Source organism: Cyprinus carpio, chromosome A23, assembly GCF_018340385.1.
Source record: "Cyprinus carpio isolate SPL01 chromosome A23, ASM1834038v1, whole genome shotgun sequence".
Lineage (NCBI taxonomy): Eukaryota > Metazoa > Chordata > Actinopteri > Cypriniformes > Cyprinidae > Cyprinus > Cyprinus carpio.
In genome coordinates, this window is record NC_056594.1 from 22224916 (window position 1) to 22243710 (window position 18795).

At 35.1% G+C, this 18795-nt stretch overlaps 1 protein-coding gene across 1 annotated transcript in view; it reads left to right on the plus strand.

Annotated features, from left to right (window-relative positions):
* The first annotated feature begins 278 nt into the window (after positions 1-278).
* Positions 279-18795, plus strand: part of LOC109045534 (disks large-associated protein 4-like) — a 128158-nt gene continuing 109641 nt past the window's right edge. Inside the window, exon 1 of the mRNA XM_042713621.1 lies at positions 279-949. The gene's annotated coding sequence lies outside the window, so the exon portion shown is untranslated. The remainder of the gene's footprint in view (positions 950-18795) is intronic.

The following is an 18795-nucleotide window of genomic DNA, read 5'->3' on the forward strand; positions in this document are numbered from 1 at the left end:
GGTGAGATGTTAAAAAGATCTCATATGTGGTTTTCGAATAATTTGGTATTAGAAGTATTAGATGAGTGTATTTGAGTTCATAAGGAAGAATCTGACTTTTCAGTGCGGATTTTCGACGCAGTGCAAAGTTAAACAGACATTGTTGGGATGTTTAGCTGAGAAATATTTTAGCTTACATCATGGAAGAAGGCAGATTCAGATCAATGTAGATTTTCAATGCAATGCAGATTTGAACACAGTTTGAGACATGGTTGAGAGAAACGAGATCATGGGGTCTTTTAGGAAAGAATTAGAGAAGCAAGAGACTCTAATTGCTTTGCTTTATTTAATCTTGGATTGAGATGTTGAGAAATACTTGAGTTTGTATTGAAGACTCTTATTTTTTTCAATGCAGACTGTCAAAGCAATGCAAATCTGAACATATTTAGAGGAAACCCGAGATCACTGCGCCTTTTGAGGAGAAAATTCTGAGAAGCAGGAGACTGTAATGGTTCTTTATTCAATCTCATCGCTGTCTATGAGAGTGGATTGAGAGGTTTAAGAGATCTCATTGCTATTTTTTCTTTCCTCTGGGATGTCCAGTCATCGCTACACCCCCGTGTTTACCGTGTGGTGTGGACTGAGACTGAAGCGCTTCTCCGCACTCAAACCTTCTCGCTCGCGTTCATCCAGTGGTTGCTGTGGGATCCGCTCGCGTCCTTCTCCCGCAGCAGCAGCTCGTCACGGAAACCCGTCTTCCTCATTCAGTGATGTGATGTGCGCTCGCCGTTTGTCATCATCATTATCGGCGCTGGCGGAGGAGCGGACACACAGTAGCGGATTCTCTCCTCAGCTTCACTAGAGGATGTGTTACCGGAGGGAGACGGCGGAGAGTCTTTCCGGGGGCCCTTCCGTGCGAAACGAACGAGGACGGAGCGGATAGACGCGGATTTTGGACTCGATCTGTGCGGTGAGTGAACCTGACACCAATACTGACATGCTTAACATGCGCCAAAATGAGTGACACACGCATGCATGCGCGGGAGAGCTGCTGTCAAACATGCATGTAAATTTCTGCTGCATCGGGTCTGACGCATTTTGCAGTTGTCTGTGAGCCAGGGGCCAAAGCTGGAGCTCCATTCGGTCTCGGTGCAAAAGTTATTTATATAGTATGCGTTTATTTTTTTAGCATTCACGTTTATGGGCATCTTAAATGACATTTTTTTACAAGGCTGTCTGTTCTTTATATGTCAAAGTTGTTTCATTCCATTAATTGACTTTAATTGGCGCACATCTCAGGGATTCTAGCACTATAGGTATATATTTTCGTAAATGCAAACTTGGCGTCTTATTTGTCTGTAGTTTGTCTGAAATGCATCACGGTTAACTCTTTAATGCCTGTGTTGTTACTGTAAGAGATGCTGAGATGTTTGTTGACATGGTATCAAAGTAAACTGTCAGTTTATGTGAAGATATTTGTGATTTTGACACACACTATTAACTTTAATACACAATTGCTTGGGCATCTTTAATAGGGGTGTTTTTTAATATATATTTTCTCAGCGTTAATACCATTTATTTGATACATATTACAATTAGTGCACATTCAACATATAAATGTTGCATAACTGTAAAAAATAAAATAAACATGAGCAGCTGTTTCTATGTAAACTAACCCTTAGAAATTACTTGACTTATGTTTCCAGGTTCTTTCAGTCATATAAATGTTTTACTTGAATGAACATAAGCTATTTTGTATATGCATCTGAAGAATATCTGGCTGGAAGTGTTCAGTATTTGTCTGCAGTCTGTCTGAAACGCATCATTAACTCTTTAAGTTAATTGTCTGAGGAGTTGCTGTAAGAGAGACTGTTGTCATGGTATCAAACTAAACACTTCCTTTGAAAAGGCAGTGATTCAGTGCATGATATCACTTGTCAAGGTACTTAAAGGCGTAGTTCACCCAAAAATGGAAATACTGTCATCATTTTCAGTACTTTTTTCTGTGGACAACAAAAGATTGATTATGATTTATGATTTTATGCCATAATGTCCATCCGTAGTGACCATGCATGTTAAGCTCCAGAAATTCGCCCCTTTTATTGAGGATGCATCAAGAGGTGCTTTATGCAAACTTGATGCATCCAGGTATCCCAGAATGCATTTTTCACCAACCAGCGATCGTTAATGGCAGAGGAGAAAACATGCATAATTTTCAAAATAGTACTGTTATCATGTCATGAAATGTAGTTTTTCAGGCGAGAATGTAGTTGTTTAAAACTCAAATCTGTGGTTTATTTATATAGATAGCACCTGTTTGAAAATTTGCTTCGCTGTTTTCGGAGATGTGAGCTCCAGGCGATCAGCGGGCGCTCAGTGCTCATGAATCCCACTGAGAGCAGCCTTACCTCAGCTAGTCCTGACATGTGCCGCTGGCTCTGATGTCTCTGTAGTGGTTAAACATGAGATATAATTTGTTTTGAGTAAATCTTACCGGCAGTCTTTGGTCTCGTGAATCTACTATTTGTTCCTGGTCATATCGTTTTGGCTGAGCACAAACCTGTTTCATAACTTTATATATTTATTTAACTTTACTGTAGTACAGCACTAATGCTGTAGCATGTTTGACTGAATTGTTAGCTATTATATGAGCCTCTTATACTTTTATAATGGCTATTATTATTCATTAAAACTGACATTAAACAAAAAGAGGCAGTGTTGTGCTTTAGGTCATATTTTATTATACACACAGTGAAGATAATCAGAGTATATATATGCATATATTGCCTGAACCACATATGTTTTATATTTTTAAAATGAAAAAGAAAAAAGGGGGCTGGGGGATTGTGTTTTATATTTTGTTTTGTAAAGTATACATACAGTGAAGGTAATCAAAATATGTACTCGTTGCCTGAACGACATTTTTTTGTGGCTATTTTCGTTTGCACTCCCGAGTCGAACTTGCCAAGTCCGAACTACCAGTAATGCAATACCAACCTTTGTGTACTTGGTATTGAGAAAGGACTATGGTTTGTTTTTAAAACAGAAGAGAGATGTGTAAACAACATTGACACTTGATCACCACATTGGGTCACAAAATGGTGATTTTTACTGAAGAACTACTTAAATTTCAGTCTATTATGTTTGAAAAATCTGTTTAGGGATTCTTAAACAATTCTCCTTTTGTTTTCCAACAACAACAAGATACTGGTGTGTAATGACATTAGGGTGAGTAAATAATGACAAAACTTTCATTTTTGTATAAACTATCCCTTTAAGCCATCATTATATATTCTCTCAAACTCACAGACAGAGCATTTTTGGCTTGTTTAAAACTGAATTTTCAGAGCTGTGTTTTAACTTGCCTTCAGGGCGTCTTTCACTGCTGGTTTAAGCTCAAGAGACACAAACCGCTGATAGATTCTCTTTCTGTCGCTAAACTGTAAGCAAAAACCAGTCAGCGATTGATCCGGGCGTCCCACAGCTGCTTGATTTAATACATATTTAGGGCTTTTCTCCCCCCAGATGTTCTGTTCCGCGCTGGCGTGGTGCGCGGCTGTGATTGGTTCTCTCCGCAGGTTTCTGATGGAGTGAATGTCCATGGTTGGATGGGACCTTAATTCTTTAATTAAAAGCCCGTTGTAGCAGCGGGGGGTTTGATTGATTGTGCTTTTGGGTGTTGTGGCAAATCTAAAGGGGGTCGCTGAGCTCCACGAAGGTCTTGCGAGAATAAATCAGCATTAAAACAAACATCGCCGTTCGTCTCAATTAGAGGAAGTGTGGTTGGTCATCAGCACAGTTTAGATGAAGGTGGCCGCGGATCTGAGCGAACACAGCCGCAGGCGGACCACCCGGTATCTCTCCGCCACACAATCATTAGACAGCAGGCGCTTTTAATGAAACACTTTATATGTGTGATGTCAACAGGGATTTATCCTTTAGCTGTGGTGCAGGATACGTCTCAAACAGTGCAATCAGCATCCAAAATGAACCATTTACACACCTGCCAATGGCATGTGGATGGAGAAATGTACTAGGCATTAATATATGACATTATTGTGCATTATGTTGTATTCAAAAATATGTTTTTGTGCTATTGACCATGGAGTTCCTTGTAGTTATTCCCTCACCAAGGCTGCATATTTGATTAAAAAATATAGGCTTGTAAAACATGTTAATATGAAATATTATTATAATTATTATAGCAATGATGTCATTATAATATGCTGATTTTCTGCTCAAGAAACATTTATAATTATTAACCACGTTGAAAACAGTTGATGCATGGAACCTTGATGTATTTTTCAAGCTTTTTTATGAATTAAAGTTCATAAGCATTTATACAAAATCTTTTGTAACATTATAAATGTCTTTACTGTCACATTTAATCAGTTTATTAATGCATCTTTGCTGAATAAAATTATTAGTTTATTTCAAAAAAAAAAAAAACTTGCTGAGCCTATACTTTCGAACCTTAATAAACCTTTGAAACCTTTGATAATAAACCAAATATTTTGGTTAGAAGATGTGTGGGTTAAGTGTTTTCTTATGGTTTACATGTCTTGTATTTGATTCAGTGAAGGTCAAACTATCATCTTACAGTTCAGTTTAAGCCGTATACGATGTTGCCAATTGGCGAGTTGCTGCTTAATGTATTTGCCAAGGCCAGTTTTTCCTCGTATTTTCCACTTGGCAAGTGTTTATTTTGGACCCTGCATTCAATGCTTTGAAATGAGCAGCACATCAGTGTTAAATGAATGTTTTAGAAGACGGCATTGCTGTCAGTAAAGCTTTGTTTAAATGTAGCTGCATTACTGAGCCATAAAAAAATCATGGTTTACTGTTGCCTGTAGCAAAACCTAATTGGTTTTCATCTAGTTAATAGTGACCATTGACAGAAATTCTCCTTAAACCCAAGAAAAATGGTCTAGAATGTCAAAACTGCTCCAATCATTTACCAAAGATTGAAAGTATAAAATGATTTTACTGTTTGTTTAATAGAAAAGTTCGCCCACAAATGAAAATTTGCTGAAAATGTCCTCACCCTCAGGAGTTTGTTTCTTCATCAGATTTGGAGAAATGATGGAAAATGGAAAAGATCCTCTGCAGTGAATGGGTGCCGTCAGAATGAGAGTCCAAAAACATCACAATAATCCCCAGCACTCCAGTCTATCAGTTAATGTATTGTGAAGCCAAATGCTGCGTGTTTGTAAGAAACAAATCATTAAGACATGTTAACTTAAAACTGTTGCTTCCGGCTAAAATATGAGTCAGAATATTTGGATTTGTTTCTGATAAACATTCAGCTTTTGGCTTCACAGGATGTTCACTGATGGACTGGAGTGGTTCTTATGTGTTTTTATCAGCTGTTTGGACTTTCATTCTGATGGCACCCATTCACTGTACAGGTCACTAACGATGCACTTTATACTTGCATTGCACTTTGAGTTGTTTGCTGATGTTTCAAATCCTGATGTGTTAAATCAAACTTGCGTAGCTGGAAGTGTCAGCATTCACTATTTTCAGGCCTTATTGTCATTCTGATTATATAAAGAAAAGCAGAAAACTAGCTTTGCATTTGATGCAAAAGGTGGAAAAATCAATGCAAGCAAATAAAGCAGTGTGAAACTCTGAGTGTGTGTGAACTGGATGCATAACATCATTCGTTTCTCTGGAGGTGAGGTTGTTTTGACACTTGCAAGACAACTGAGATACGCTCAAAGTTTGTTTTGTGCAGATCATGCAGCAGAGCAGAGAACCGAAGCAAGAAGCCTCAATTCTATTAGCTTTTTCTTCTTGAGTGTTTTTTTTGTTATTAATGAATCTTCTTAATATGATGTTATTTTTTTTGTGGATCTTTATTGTTGTTGTTTAGCATGCAAATATAACATCCAGTAAAACTCTCACAGTTACAGCTCTGCTGATGTGCATGTTGCGTTGAGGAAAGAACCATCAATCTGCTGTCCAATCAGATAGTCTATCTGAGATAGACCCAGCTTTATGACATCATAACCAATCCTCGTATCGAGTTTATCATGACAATAGTCACATGTGACATATGTCCTTTGTTTACTGCTCTCAAAGGACCTGAGAGGAACACAGCTGTAAATGGACTTCACTGAGGATGTTGTAGACTGTACCTGCTGTAATTATCAGGTGAAATGAATGACCTCATAAGTGTCAGGAGTGATTGATTATTTACATCAGAGAAATGGAGCATGAAATGGTGGAGTAACAGAGGGTCTTTTGTGTTGGCCAGTGCTCTGGTGGGGGGATTGTGTTTTTCCAGTATATATATATATATATGTAAGTAAATATAAAAATAAATTATATAAATTATAAACATGCATGTATAATTATGTTTATATATATATATATATATATATATATATATATATATATAAAATTATATAATATATACATATATATATATAATATTATATATAGGTTAATAATATAAAAATTTATAATTTATAAATATAATAATACAATTGTATATAAAAATAAATAATGTATATTTATTTACAATTGTATAAAAATAAATATATATTTAAATATATAATTTATTAATAATAATAATAATAATCGTTAATTAGAATAACTTAGATTTTAATCCAATTATATTTATATGATTTATTATATTTATATTATAGTAATATTTATTTAAAATATGTAAAATAATTATTTAAAATAACATTTATTTAAAAACACAAAGTGCACTGAAATTGCAAGCTCTAATCTAAAACAAAGAGTGGCTGATTGTTTTCTGTGGGATTTTTGTGGGCAGCTGTTGGCCGTTGCTGATTGTCCAAAGTCAGGCTACACTAGACTAGACTAGCTAGTCATCGCAATACTCAAAGTGACATCATGCCAAGACCAGGAACTGATGCGGCTAATTAGAAGATTTACCAAAGGTGGCAAGAAGACTCAGGCAAAATCTCAGTTTATAACCTTTGTAGAGACAAACATAATCTATTAGAAGTAACCTTTGGCATAGTAGTATATTAATAGCCGAGGAGCCTCTGAGTGGTTACTTTCACCTTCATGCTTGTTTTAAGACATATTGTCCACGGGGTATTCACACTAAGCTCAATAAATGCAAAGTTATTATAATAATAACATAAACCGTTGAGTGCTAAGCTGGCTACTTTTTTAAAGACTGAATATTGTAATAGTTAATTATATATAACACATTTTTATGTCTTTAGTTTTTATGTTTTTTTTAGTGAACTTTTTTTATTTCAGGAATATGTTTTATTGTTTATTTTATATTGTTGTTTGTGTTAAAGATTTGATGATAGAATTTTTTTTTATACTGGCCAACATGGCTATTTTTGAATCTTAAGCCCATAAAAAGCTCATAAAGTGACTGAAAGCAGCTGTTTACCTCCGTAATGTGTATTTGTTGTCCTTAAGTGTGGATGTATTTTTAGAGAGGCCACTTTTATACCGGGGGCTTTTTGTAGAGAAAATGACAGTTATATTTATTTATTTTTTTTCTGTTTATTTGTTTAAAGTTGAGGAGTTAGAGATGTGGAGGAAGAGGTATGTCTTTGGTGGGTGGTGTTTGATTGTTTGTTTATGGGTTGGATGTGTTGGATCTACTGTCATGTTCACTAGATGTACTGTATTGTGATGGTCCATGGCAGATATTGATATATAGTTTTGGTAGATGTACTATATTGTTATTTTTGTTAGATTTTTATATTTTTTTTACTTTTTATTGTATTTATTTTTCATTTTTTTGTTTGTTTTTGTATTTAGGCTTCAAAGTTGTGTTCATTTTTGAATATTGGTGGGCAAAAGGTTTTTTTTCTGCACTAATCCAAAAGCTAATGAAAAATCCTAATAGGTTTTTGCCGAGGGAACCAGGCTGATGCTAACTTCCAGGTTGGCATTGATTTAATTCTATATACAAAGACCTTCTGGCATACTTGATTCTGATTGGTCCATTGGCAAAATTGTCCAGAAAATAATTAACTTTTTTTATAATTTAAACGTGGTGGAATTTATATTTCTAAAGTCACTTATAATAATGCATGTAAAACACATTTGGATTCGTGCCGAGAGCCCAAGTTTATTCAGTTTCGCTTTAAATAAATTTGTTTAGGCTTGGCGTTTATATTAGCCTAAATGTTGATTATAATGATTTCCACTATAGTTTGTTTGTTTGATATGTATATTTTTAATTCCTGTTCTGTTCTGAGTATCATTAAATTTAAATGATTTTTTGTGGAGTGTGGGAAATTAAAATATGTTATAATGTTATGTTTGTAAACGTTTCATTTTATTTAGCCTACCACTATTTTACATTATTCCTCAGTGCACTAATAATAAAAAGCGACTCTGATGTGACTCATCTGTGTTTCGTTTTCTCAACAATGCATTTTTATTGTCAGATTCGAATTATTTTCCAGAAAAATTGGTCAGTGGGGTGGCAGATTTCAAAGTGCGTACTTCAAGAGGATTTTGAACAATTTATTAATATGAATGGAAATGCTAGCGTTCAGTTTTTTAGACCTTCGTGGCTTTGATCTCAGGTCAGTTCACTCAAGTTCTCGTGATATTCCTGGACTATTTGTCTCCATGATCACTGCCCTTTGTAAAGCTCTTGTGCTTTAGGACATTTTCTGTCAGCTCTGATCCCTCACGTTGGTTCTCTTGAGCACAGACTGTCCTCTTCTAAAATAAGCCATCACTTTCATAGCTGGTCAGGTAATAAGAGCGATTTAAACCATCTGACAGACACGACACTTAATTTACTATTATTTTCGCACGGCAATCCACCTGATGTTTAACTTGGAGCAGCTTGTGTTAATGCTGGTGGAGATTAGCCACCGTTTCCATTCACCGAGCCACGGTCCCACGTCACCCTTCCCGTTCTAATTCAGCTTCCTCATTACTTTAGTGTCTCGCAGAATGAGAAAGAGCGACAGAAAGGGATGTGAGGAGAAACAAATGGAGAGCAGATTGTTGAAGTTTAATTGAATCCATCAGAGAAATGAAGGGAGCCGATGGCACATTTACAATATGAGATTTGCATTTCTCTCTTGATTGTCATGTTTGACAGCGTTTGCATCGCTGTGTTCGTTTCCAGACAGAAGGACCCACGCGATAACTTCCTGTAAGTGACCCGCGCCTGTGAACTTGTCCAATCAGACGGCGACAGAGTACATTCACCGAATTATTTGCATGTAAAAAAAAGACGCACCCACCTCAGGGGACGTTTTGTCCCCCCACAGCTACTAATGACTCTGTTTCCCCGGGTAATTAATTAGTTTCTGAGCAGAAGCGGCGCAGAGTGTGGTAATACCAGATGTTTGTTCTATTTACAACTGCACAGTTGAAAACGGCAGCAGTCTGTTGGGGTGTTCCTAATTGTGTAATTGTGCCTTCAGCAATAAAGACGACAAATGCTTTCTTGAACGTCGGCCCCCTGGAAGGGCCTTTATCGCATTATGAAGATGTGTGCACCAGCAGGGCTAAAGTTAAAGCTCATTTGTTTGGCCCTGCTGCATTAAAACATGCAAACTTTCAAAGTTCAGTTGGGAGACGTAAATGCCAATGTTCAGGTCTGAAATACTATCGTACTTATTAAAACCTGCAGGGATGACGTACGTTTGTTGGCTAAATCCCAGAACAAGTTAGCGTTTTAAGCACTTCTGGTTCCATTGTCTTGAAGTCACTGAGTTTTTGTTTAAATGCTTGAAATACAGTCTGTGGTGAACACAAGTTCAAGATTTTTTTTTATTCTACAACATAAAATACATCAGTAATACTCCCTTGTGATTTTTTTTCCAAAGCTCTTAGTTGTCTTGATAAGGTGGTTGCTAACATGTCTACATAGGACTACAGAGGTCGGACATGTAAAATCATCTCCCCGCAAGTTGCTTTTACAGACTCGCTGTGTTTATAATCACACCCTTGCTAACTATAAAGGCGGGAAGAGTTGTCATGAGGTTAATGGTGGTGACGTCCGTTCATAGCCTATATTTTGCTTATTGTATTTATTTTTGAGTTGTTTTATTTTTTGTTAATTTTAATTTATTTTTGAGTGTGATTATCCTGGGGTGTGTTTCCCGATAACATTGTCTTTTAGCATGCTACAAAGACTCTAAAGGTATTTCTTCACTTAAGGTATACTTCTTACGTGCGACAGGCGCTGTCCATGGCGCTGGTGCTGAATTGGTTGATTTCGATGGCTCGAGAATTAATTATTCACTGTATGGAGGGGCTGCTTCAGTGCGTTATGTGAGAAAGCGGTGCTCTTTATAAAAGAAGTGTTGTAAGTGTTTGCTTTTAAATATTTACTGTTAGATCTTAACTGTTTTGTGTGAAAATTTTTGTGTGAAACTTTTACTTTTGCTTTGAAATGTACATCACGTCAGGGAAGATAACTAAGAAATTAAAATATACGTCCAGAGCACCTCTCAGATGTCACCACATAAATACAAGGGGGGAAAAAACTTTCATGAGATATTGCTTAATAATTAAACAGCTTTTAACAAAAGAAATTGGTGTAATTATTGGTGTAAATCACTAGTTTATTGTTACTGGATGAGTTACTCTACAAAAGCGCAACACGCGAAACGTCAAGTTTGTCTCTACAAAATCAAACCAACAAGATCTAAAAGTGGTGATAGAGACCAGCCTTACGAAAGTATGACTTACAAAAGGTATACTTAACTAAGAACATTTTGGGAAACACGTATTAATGACAAGGCACAGCTTAAGGTATAACTTAAGAATGATGTGTTATTAAGGTTTCGGGAAACGCAGCCCTGAACTTTTGCTGGTCACAGAGCCTATTTTCTGCAATAATCCAAATGCCAATGGAAAAATCATATGGTTTTTTGTCAAGGGAATCAGGGTGATGCAAACTTCCTAGTTGGTCTACAAAAATACTTATTTTGCATTTTAAGTGTGATTTATTTATTTTTATTTAAACGTGTTGTAGCTTTTGGCAGATCCAAGGTGTCCAGGTTTAGTGCATAAACAGCCCTGCTGGAAGATGTAGGAATTACAATATTATTGGGCAAAAATCCTGTTTTTCCAAGTAGATTTGTATTCTTAGTACATTTCTTTTCAAGCATGTAAATTGCAAGCATTTCATTGCATTATAGTAAATGCATGCACACAGACGGAAGTATGCACCAGGCTAACAGCGAACAGAAAATTTTGGCATAGTTGACTCAAAGTTATGAACAAACGTTCTTCCAGAAGTTACAGTATCTGGTCTTTAATAATGTTCTCAAAATGTTGGAACAAAAACATTATGTACAGTATATGTTGTTCATGGAGCGTTTTTCTGAAACGTTATATTCGGACATTCGTCTACCATTTTTTAAATGTTTCAGAATGTTCAGAGAACATTCAAAAGTAACGGTTCCATAATGTTTGCAAAATTCTAAAATGGAATGTTCCCTTAATATGTGCATAACCTAGAAAACACATTTCTGTAATGTTCATATGAAAATCCTCAGAGAACATTCAGAATTAACATCAACTTAATAGGAACGTTAGCAAAACTTTCTTAGAACATGATTTTGCTAGCTTGGCATGCTGTATACTTCCGGAGAACACATTTGCGATAAATGGGAATGCTAATAGATGGCTCTCTTCAGACATTATAGACCTCATTGGTCTGTTCACATAATGAGTCAAAAAGAGACCGAGACTAAAATGACTTCCAGTTCATTAGTCACGAATGAAATCAAAGGTGAAGCTGAGACTATTGCATTATGGGATACAGCCATTCTATGCATACAGAAATTCCACATGCTATAGTGCAAAAATGTTAAGGTTCCCTGTCCAATCGGCACTGAATATAGAGGTGCTGTAATGTGCTACATTTCAGAGCGCATATTCTAATTGGAAAATTTCTGCTTCCTAGATAGACAAGCTCTAAAAAGTGGAGCAGACAGAACAGCAGCTGGGCCTTTGGTTTGCTTGAACAGCCGTGTTCCAGTACAGTCGAAACGTCGCCAGAACTGCTCAGATGAAATTCAAGCACTTAAATCCCTCTACGAAGTGCTTCTTCCTCTAATATTTACATTTAAATGCATTCATTCGTCAGATAGCGGCTCGCTGTGGGTGCATACAGTCAGAATGTGGATGCAGTTTAACACAAGTAAATTCATGCCTGACAGCGCCGAAAAGCTAAACGTTCGGGAGAATCCAACAGACTACGCTATAAAAAGGCAATCTGGGATTTAACAGCGTTCTTTGTGTCTCATTGTCCTGGAAGGAACAGTGCTGTGAGATAAAGAGCACAATGAAGGATCCTGCTGTAGAAGAATGCTAGTCAGTAGCACAATGTAAAGGCTATATTAACGTGGGAGGAAATGTCATGTGATACTATTCCAAAAGCAATTCATGTAGGATCACGGAGAAGAAATAATTACTGGGTCTTGTTATAAGTTTGTGTGAATGAATGTGTGTTGCCTGTAGATCTCATTCTGTTTGCACACACAGAAGAGATTTGAGAAGATCTGGGTGTTGTGTATGTACAGTGTAAATTAAAAAGAAATTACTTGGTTTTTTTATTTTTTTTTTATTTTTTAGGGTTTAGTAATTAGTGCTGAAGGATGATGCATACTGTATGCTGTATGGTTTGCTTTATCATTATTGATTGACATGTTATATTATGGCCCCATTTAGCAGTCATAATGCAGCATTACAATAAATGTAAATGCACAACATTTGTGTGACAACTCAGCTTTTTTTCGAAACACCGCAGCTTTTCCCATTGACAAAACATTGCTTTATTGCTTTTATTTCCTGTTATTTGCCCTTTTCTAAACTCTTGTTTCTCTCATATATAGAAATTGATTCATTCTAATGAATCTGTTTATTAAAATGATTCAACTAGTTAAAAACAACAGAGATTCACTTGAGTCTCTGCACAGATGCTAGTGTGACATTCTGAATGTGTCTTTTTTAGTTTTATGATAAATAAATGAATAGTTTTATATTAAGTAACTTGCAGTAATTTTGCAAAAATATTTATCCAATGAGATTTATATATAAATGAAATGCAGTCTTGACATAGTTTATATAAATTAGTTTTTATTTTAGTTGTTTTTAGTTTTAAATTTTAGTAATTTTATTTTTATGTTCGTAAATTATTTAATTTTTTACATTCATTTTTATTTATTATTATTATAGTGTTGTATATTTCTGTTTAGTTTAATTTTTATTTATATTTTATATTTAATAATTTTTGTACTTAAACTTAATTTATTTCATTATGTTTATCAAGACAACATTTCTAATTTAAGTTTTCATCTAAATTTATTTTTACTTATTTATTTATTTATTTTTATTTATTTTCTGTTAAATTTCAATTAATGTACTTTTTAAAACTATTTTTTAAATATATTTATTTTAATAAATAAAGTAAGTTTTAGTTTTTTGTTAAGAATAACAACAACACCTAAGCGGTTGTTAAGGTACTCTGAGTAGTGTGTAATGCATTGCGTTATGGTTGCTATTGTAGGTGTTTTTTAGATAACTTACACATCCTGCAAGATGCGTCGAGCTGCTGTATCAGTCTATTATCAAGTGTTGGCTAGTGGCTTTGAAATCGTTTGACAAGGCAAATGGTTTGCAGTCATGTCCTCACAACCTCACAAGCTGTCCTCCATCTTCACCTTTGACCTCTCGTACATTACCTTTGATGAAAACCTCAGGCGAACATTTCCACAGCAGTGAGGTTTGACCAGGACTCATGAAATATTCATTCTCTGTCATTGAATGCCACACACAAACACACATCTGGAAAAATCAAACCCCTTATGATTTGACCGTTATTAAAAACCAAATAACAGCTCAACACACAGATCTGCTCCTCAAAATCAACATGAAATGACGTTTGCAGTGCATGCAATACACTATTTAATGATTTAAAAGTGGAGACAGACTTGACTTTTTTCATCAGGAATTGTTTGGATCATAGTGTGTTTCTCATACCAATATGGAGTCAGAGCTGAATGTGAGTTTGCAGTGGATTATGGGGGATCTGAAACAGTAGCACACACTTTTGAGAGACTTTTTGACTGCAAATTGGAGTCAGGTCGTCCTGTCCCAATGCTAATGCTGCTATTTTAGTTCATTCATTCATTTTTTTATGCCTTTATTGCATTAACCTTACATTAAAATGAATGCATTAACTTGTGACAAGAATGCAAAAAGATGTGAATGTACTTGTGACAGACAAGAATGCAAAAAGACTGCATTACCTACTTATTTTAAGAGCTATTTGTCTAATATGATATTTTAATGAAGGTCAGTCCTTTTTTTAAAATTAAGAACCATGCACAATAAGACCATGCGCATTAAAGCAAGGCACTGCAGGTGAACACACAAACAGATATCAGCATACTTCCATTATGGCAAGTTTTCTAAAAAGTTATGTTTAAATATGCAAATGATGCATTATGAAATTAAATGTGCACCATTTTGAATAGATTTGCAGAACACAAATCTAAATGCTGGTTAAAGCCAGACTCACAATTCTTGTTTCATTTTACTGACATATTAAAGTTAAAGGTTTTTATAGAGGATTTAATATTCCTTAATTTATCACTCCATAAATCAGAAAATACTATCAACAACTAAAAAAAATATACTTTAAGTAAAATGCATTATAAAAATAGCTTTAATGCATGAATTATGCCTTTTAATGCACCTTTCAATGCATTGTCTCATGAATAATTGGAACCACAGAATATGTATCTATTCATTGTGCTCTATTTAAAAAGTATAACACATTAAAACACATGATGAACTAACTTTCAAATAATTTAATGCATTTTAACTTTGGTTACAATTATTTACGAAAGATATAATGCATTACCATGTACATTATGAATATCTTTATAATTCATTATACATAAAGACTTTAAGTAAAGTGTCACCGAATAGATTTTCACCAAGTTTTTAGAAATAAAATGTTATATAAATCAGTCTGAATAATATATGAACAAACCCTTCAGTAAAAACCTGCAGAATATAGAGAGGAATAAAACTGCTAAGTTTGGTGTTTGTAAGTGCTGCTGAAGCGGAGAAAAAAATATACTCTTTAAAATATGAATTGTAATTGAAATACAAACACAAATAGATAAAATAAACACACAAACACTTGTATTTATGATATTTTCTTTCTACAAATCTGAAAAAGAGATGTGTTATGGAAGCAAAAGAACACAAAAGTTGACCAGTGCATGAAAAACACGGGTTCTTGGGGTCCTTTTTTGAGTTCATCTTGCTTTAAAAGAACGCCTGCACATGATTTATGTATTTAATATCACATTAATACCTTTTTCAAAAGACTAAATCTAAAATTGTGGCACATTAGCATTAGTTTCAGGCTGGTGTATTCATAGATCGCTGGCCTATCAGTCGCTATCAGTAGAGTAATGCTAATGGTTTGCTTAAGAAAGATACAGTATATAGGCCACTTTAGCATTAGTACAGTAAGATAATGGATCTAGAAATCGAGGAACAGCTAAGAGAAAAGCTGCAGTGCATAATCAGCGTTCTTCCTCAATACCACTGTGTTTAATCCCAGTTCAGAGAGCCGGCAGGCTTTTGTACTGATTTCCAGAGTAATTAAAATGTGTAAAAGCTCATTTAGCTTTACTTCTCTCTCCGCTGACGGGGTCGGTCGTGGCCTGGGGTTTAAAGGGAATTTGACGGAAAAGCTTCATGCGCTGCACTGTATCCTGAGATTAAGCCGTTATACGTTTCTTTTCTTCCAAGGTTCAAAGTCGCACCATGAATTCACCGTCCTTTGGCAGAGTTTTATTTATTCCTCAAAGAAGTGAAGAACAACACAATTATGTGAGGAATAAAAGCAATTAATGGTTGAGATGAAAGAACCCTGCTATACAAAACTTTCACATGTCGTTATAAAGGGACGTTTAAAATTGTTAACTAGTGAAATATTCCTTTAAAATCTAAATCTGGTGCCCTGCTGTGACTAATAAATAATCGTCCACCATTAAAGTTGGTTGAACGGCTGCTGAAACTAAGTACGACTTAAATCTTGCTAATTTTAGTACGCAGCATGAAAGCGAAGGCAAGATGGTGACATATTTCGTGTCGCATAATTACGTCTTCTAATGATAAAGCTATAGGTTTGTTGGAGTTCAGCTGGGGGGAAGTTGGAACAGAAGTTGTTTTAGCTCAAAGGGTTTTGACGTGTAGAGCGTGAAGGGAACATTCAGCATGCGTTGTGAAGCACGCTCATGTGGGGAACAAAACTTGTTTGTATATAATGGTTTGTTATTTATTGTGTATTGATATTTTTTTTAATAAGGCTATTTTTCTTAGTTATTGTGAACGTAGTTGGTGGCTAGTTTTTGGGGGCATGATGTAGATGAGTTTGTTTCTTCATCGGATGAGTTTTTTAGAAATTCAGCATTGCATCATATGAAATTCAGCATATGTCTTAATGATGGAGTGCTGTGGATTACTTGTGGATTATTGTGATGTATTTATCAGCTGTTTGGACTCTCATTCTGACGGCACCCATTCACTGCAGAGCATCCATTGCTGAGACTCTGATGCAATGTTACATTTCTCCAAATCTGATGAAGAAACAAACTCCTCTACATCTTTGATGGCCTGAGGGTGAGGAAATTATCAGCAAATTTTCTTTTTGAGTGAACTGTTCCTTTAAGTATGATTGACATGCCGCTGGTGTTCAGCTTGGTGCTTTATAAAACTCGTATTTTGTGTGTGGTTAAATGTGCGCTCATACTCTGCCCGTACATTCGGTTCTGGTTGGACGTGGTTTAATTTAATCCCTGAATAAAATCCAATTTACAGTGATCGTGTCTTTACCACAGAATATGGCAATTGCCAACAGAGCAGGTCAATCAAAAACCCAGAAGCACCTTCAGGATTGGCAGCAAAGCTGAAATGTTGATGGATCCGTCTGCCTGCTCTCTCATGCTGTGACTGATGAACACGGCATGGGCTCTTTGGCGAAAGCGCCTCTTTATCTGCTCTCAGGAAAGGGGTCCGTTCTGCTCGACTGCACACTCAGACACTCGAGCACTGCAAATGTACAGTGGGATTGACCCACACTCTCAGAGGAGCCACGCTACGCCTTTCTTCTTCTCTGTAATGTAGCTTCCCTGAAGCAGCAGCACCGTTTCGCTTCTTTCTGTGAGTTTGTTTGGTGCCAGCATTAGATTGCTGGTGGACAGATCAAGTGTGGTTGTAATTTAAAGAGTCTTATCATGAAAACCAGAGTTATTTTATTTTTGATCTTTTGAGCTGGAAACACTCTAACGCTCATAACGCAGGTATGCAGGTAGAAACTGATGTCAAAGCAAGCACATGACATGTGTTGAGATGTGCATAGTCCACATTAAAAGGAATCAAGTTAGAGCATTGTCCTTTAATTTGCAGCTTAATTATAGTGAATTTGCCTTTTTAAATATTCACGATACAAGATATGCTGAAGTAAACATAAGTTTAGTTAATATAAATCAACATACCGAGGCAGTAATTCATTTTAGTTAATATAAATCAACATACCGAGGCAGTAATTCATTTTATTTTATTTTATTTTATTTTATTTTATTTTATTTATTTATTTTTATTTATTTTTTTGTGTGAATTTGTCCTGTATTTATCTGTATTTAGTGAGGCATTAATTCATTTTATTTTTTGCATTTGTTAACAATAATTGTTTTAAATTACCTTTTATTATTTATATATTGATAACCATTAACATCACACTTAATTGTTCTGGTTAATGAGAAGTTTTTTTTTTCACTGAACATAACATTAAATTTTATTTAATTATGAATTTTGTCATTTTGAATATAAATAATATAAGATATACTGCATTTATTCACTTACTGAGGCATTAATTCATTGTTTTTTATGCATTTACTGTATGTTAATAATCAGATTTCTTTATTTTTATTTTATTTTCCAGTTTATTTAATTTTCACATTTTTTATTTCTAGGTAATAATTAATTAAATAATTTCTATGTAACAAGAATTGCATTACATACATTTTTCTGCATTATTTAGGTAAATTATTTATGATTTTTTCCAAGAGTAAGCATAGTAAATTACATTTCTGGCAGCATTCATTATTCTTTTTAATAATAATAATAATAGCATTTAGGTCAGTTGACTTGATTGCTCTAGTAAACATAAAGACATATACTTTTAAAATATAGTAAATATATAAACACATATATACATTGTTTCATTGGCCTCTGGTCAACCATCATTTTATAAAAGTATTTCTTGAGTGAAGTATTTTTCTCTCTATAATGTGAGTAATGTGGACAATTTTTTTATGTAATATAACACATTTCTTTATCTAGTTACGATGCAGTCTGCTGTGGACTGAGAGCGGTTGGATGAGGAACTGGTTGGTTGTTGATTGAGGATCTGGTTATGGTTTGATATTCTTATTTTTATTTCTCAATCATGAAACTTCTCACATCAGTCACCCACTTGATTTGTTAGTCATAAAATGATATTTCTACATAGATGAGTTCTCTCAAAGCCTTGTTCAATTCAGCAGCTACAGAAAAGCAATTAAATTAAGGTGGATATATCAGCACATTGAGTGGAAAATCAAAGCCTCATCTGGGAGAATTTAAACTGCGGATTGAATCGTGGTGCATCTCCTGAATTTGAATAGAAGTATATAGAAGAGATACCGAGTCTCTTTCTTCGTGAAGTGGAGCTCATATAGTCCAGATATCATGTTGTTCTGTCAGCAATTTCCCCGAGGAGGAAAACAGAGAGACAGAGAGAGCGATACAGAGCGACCGAGC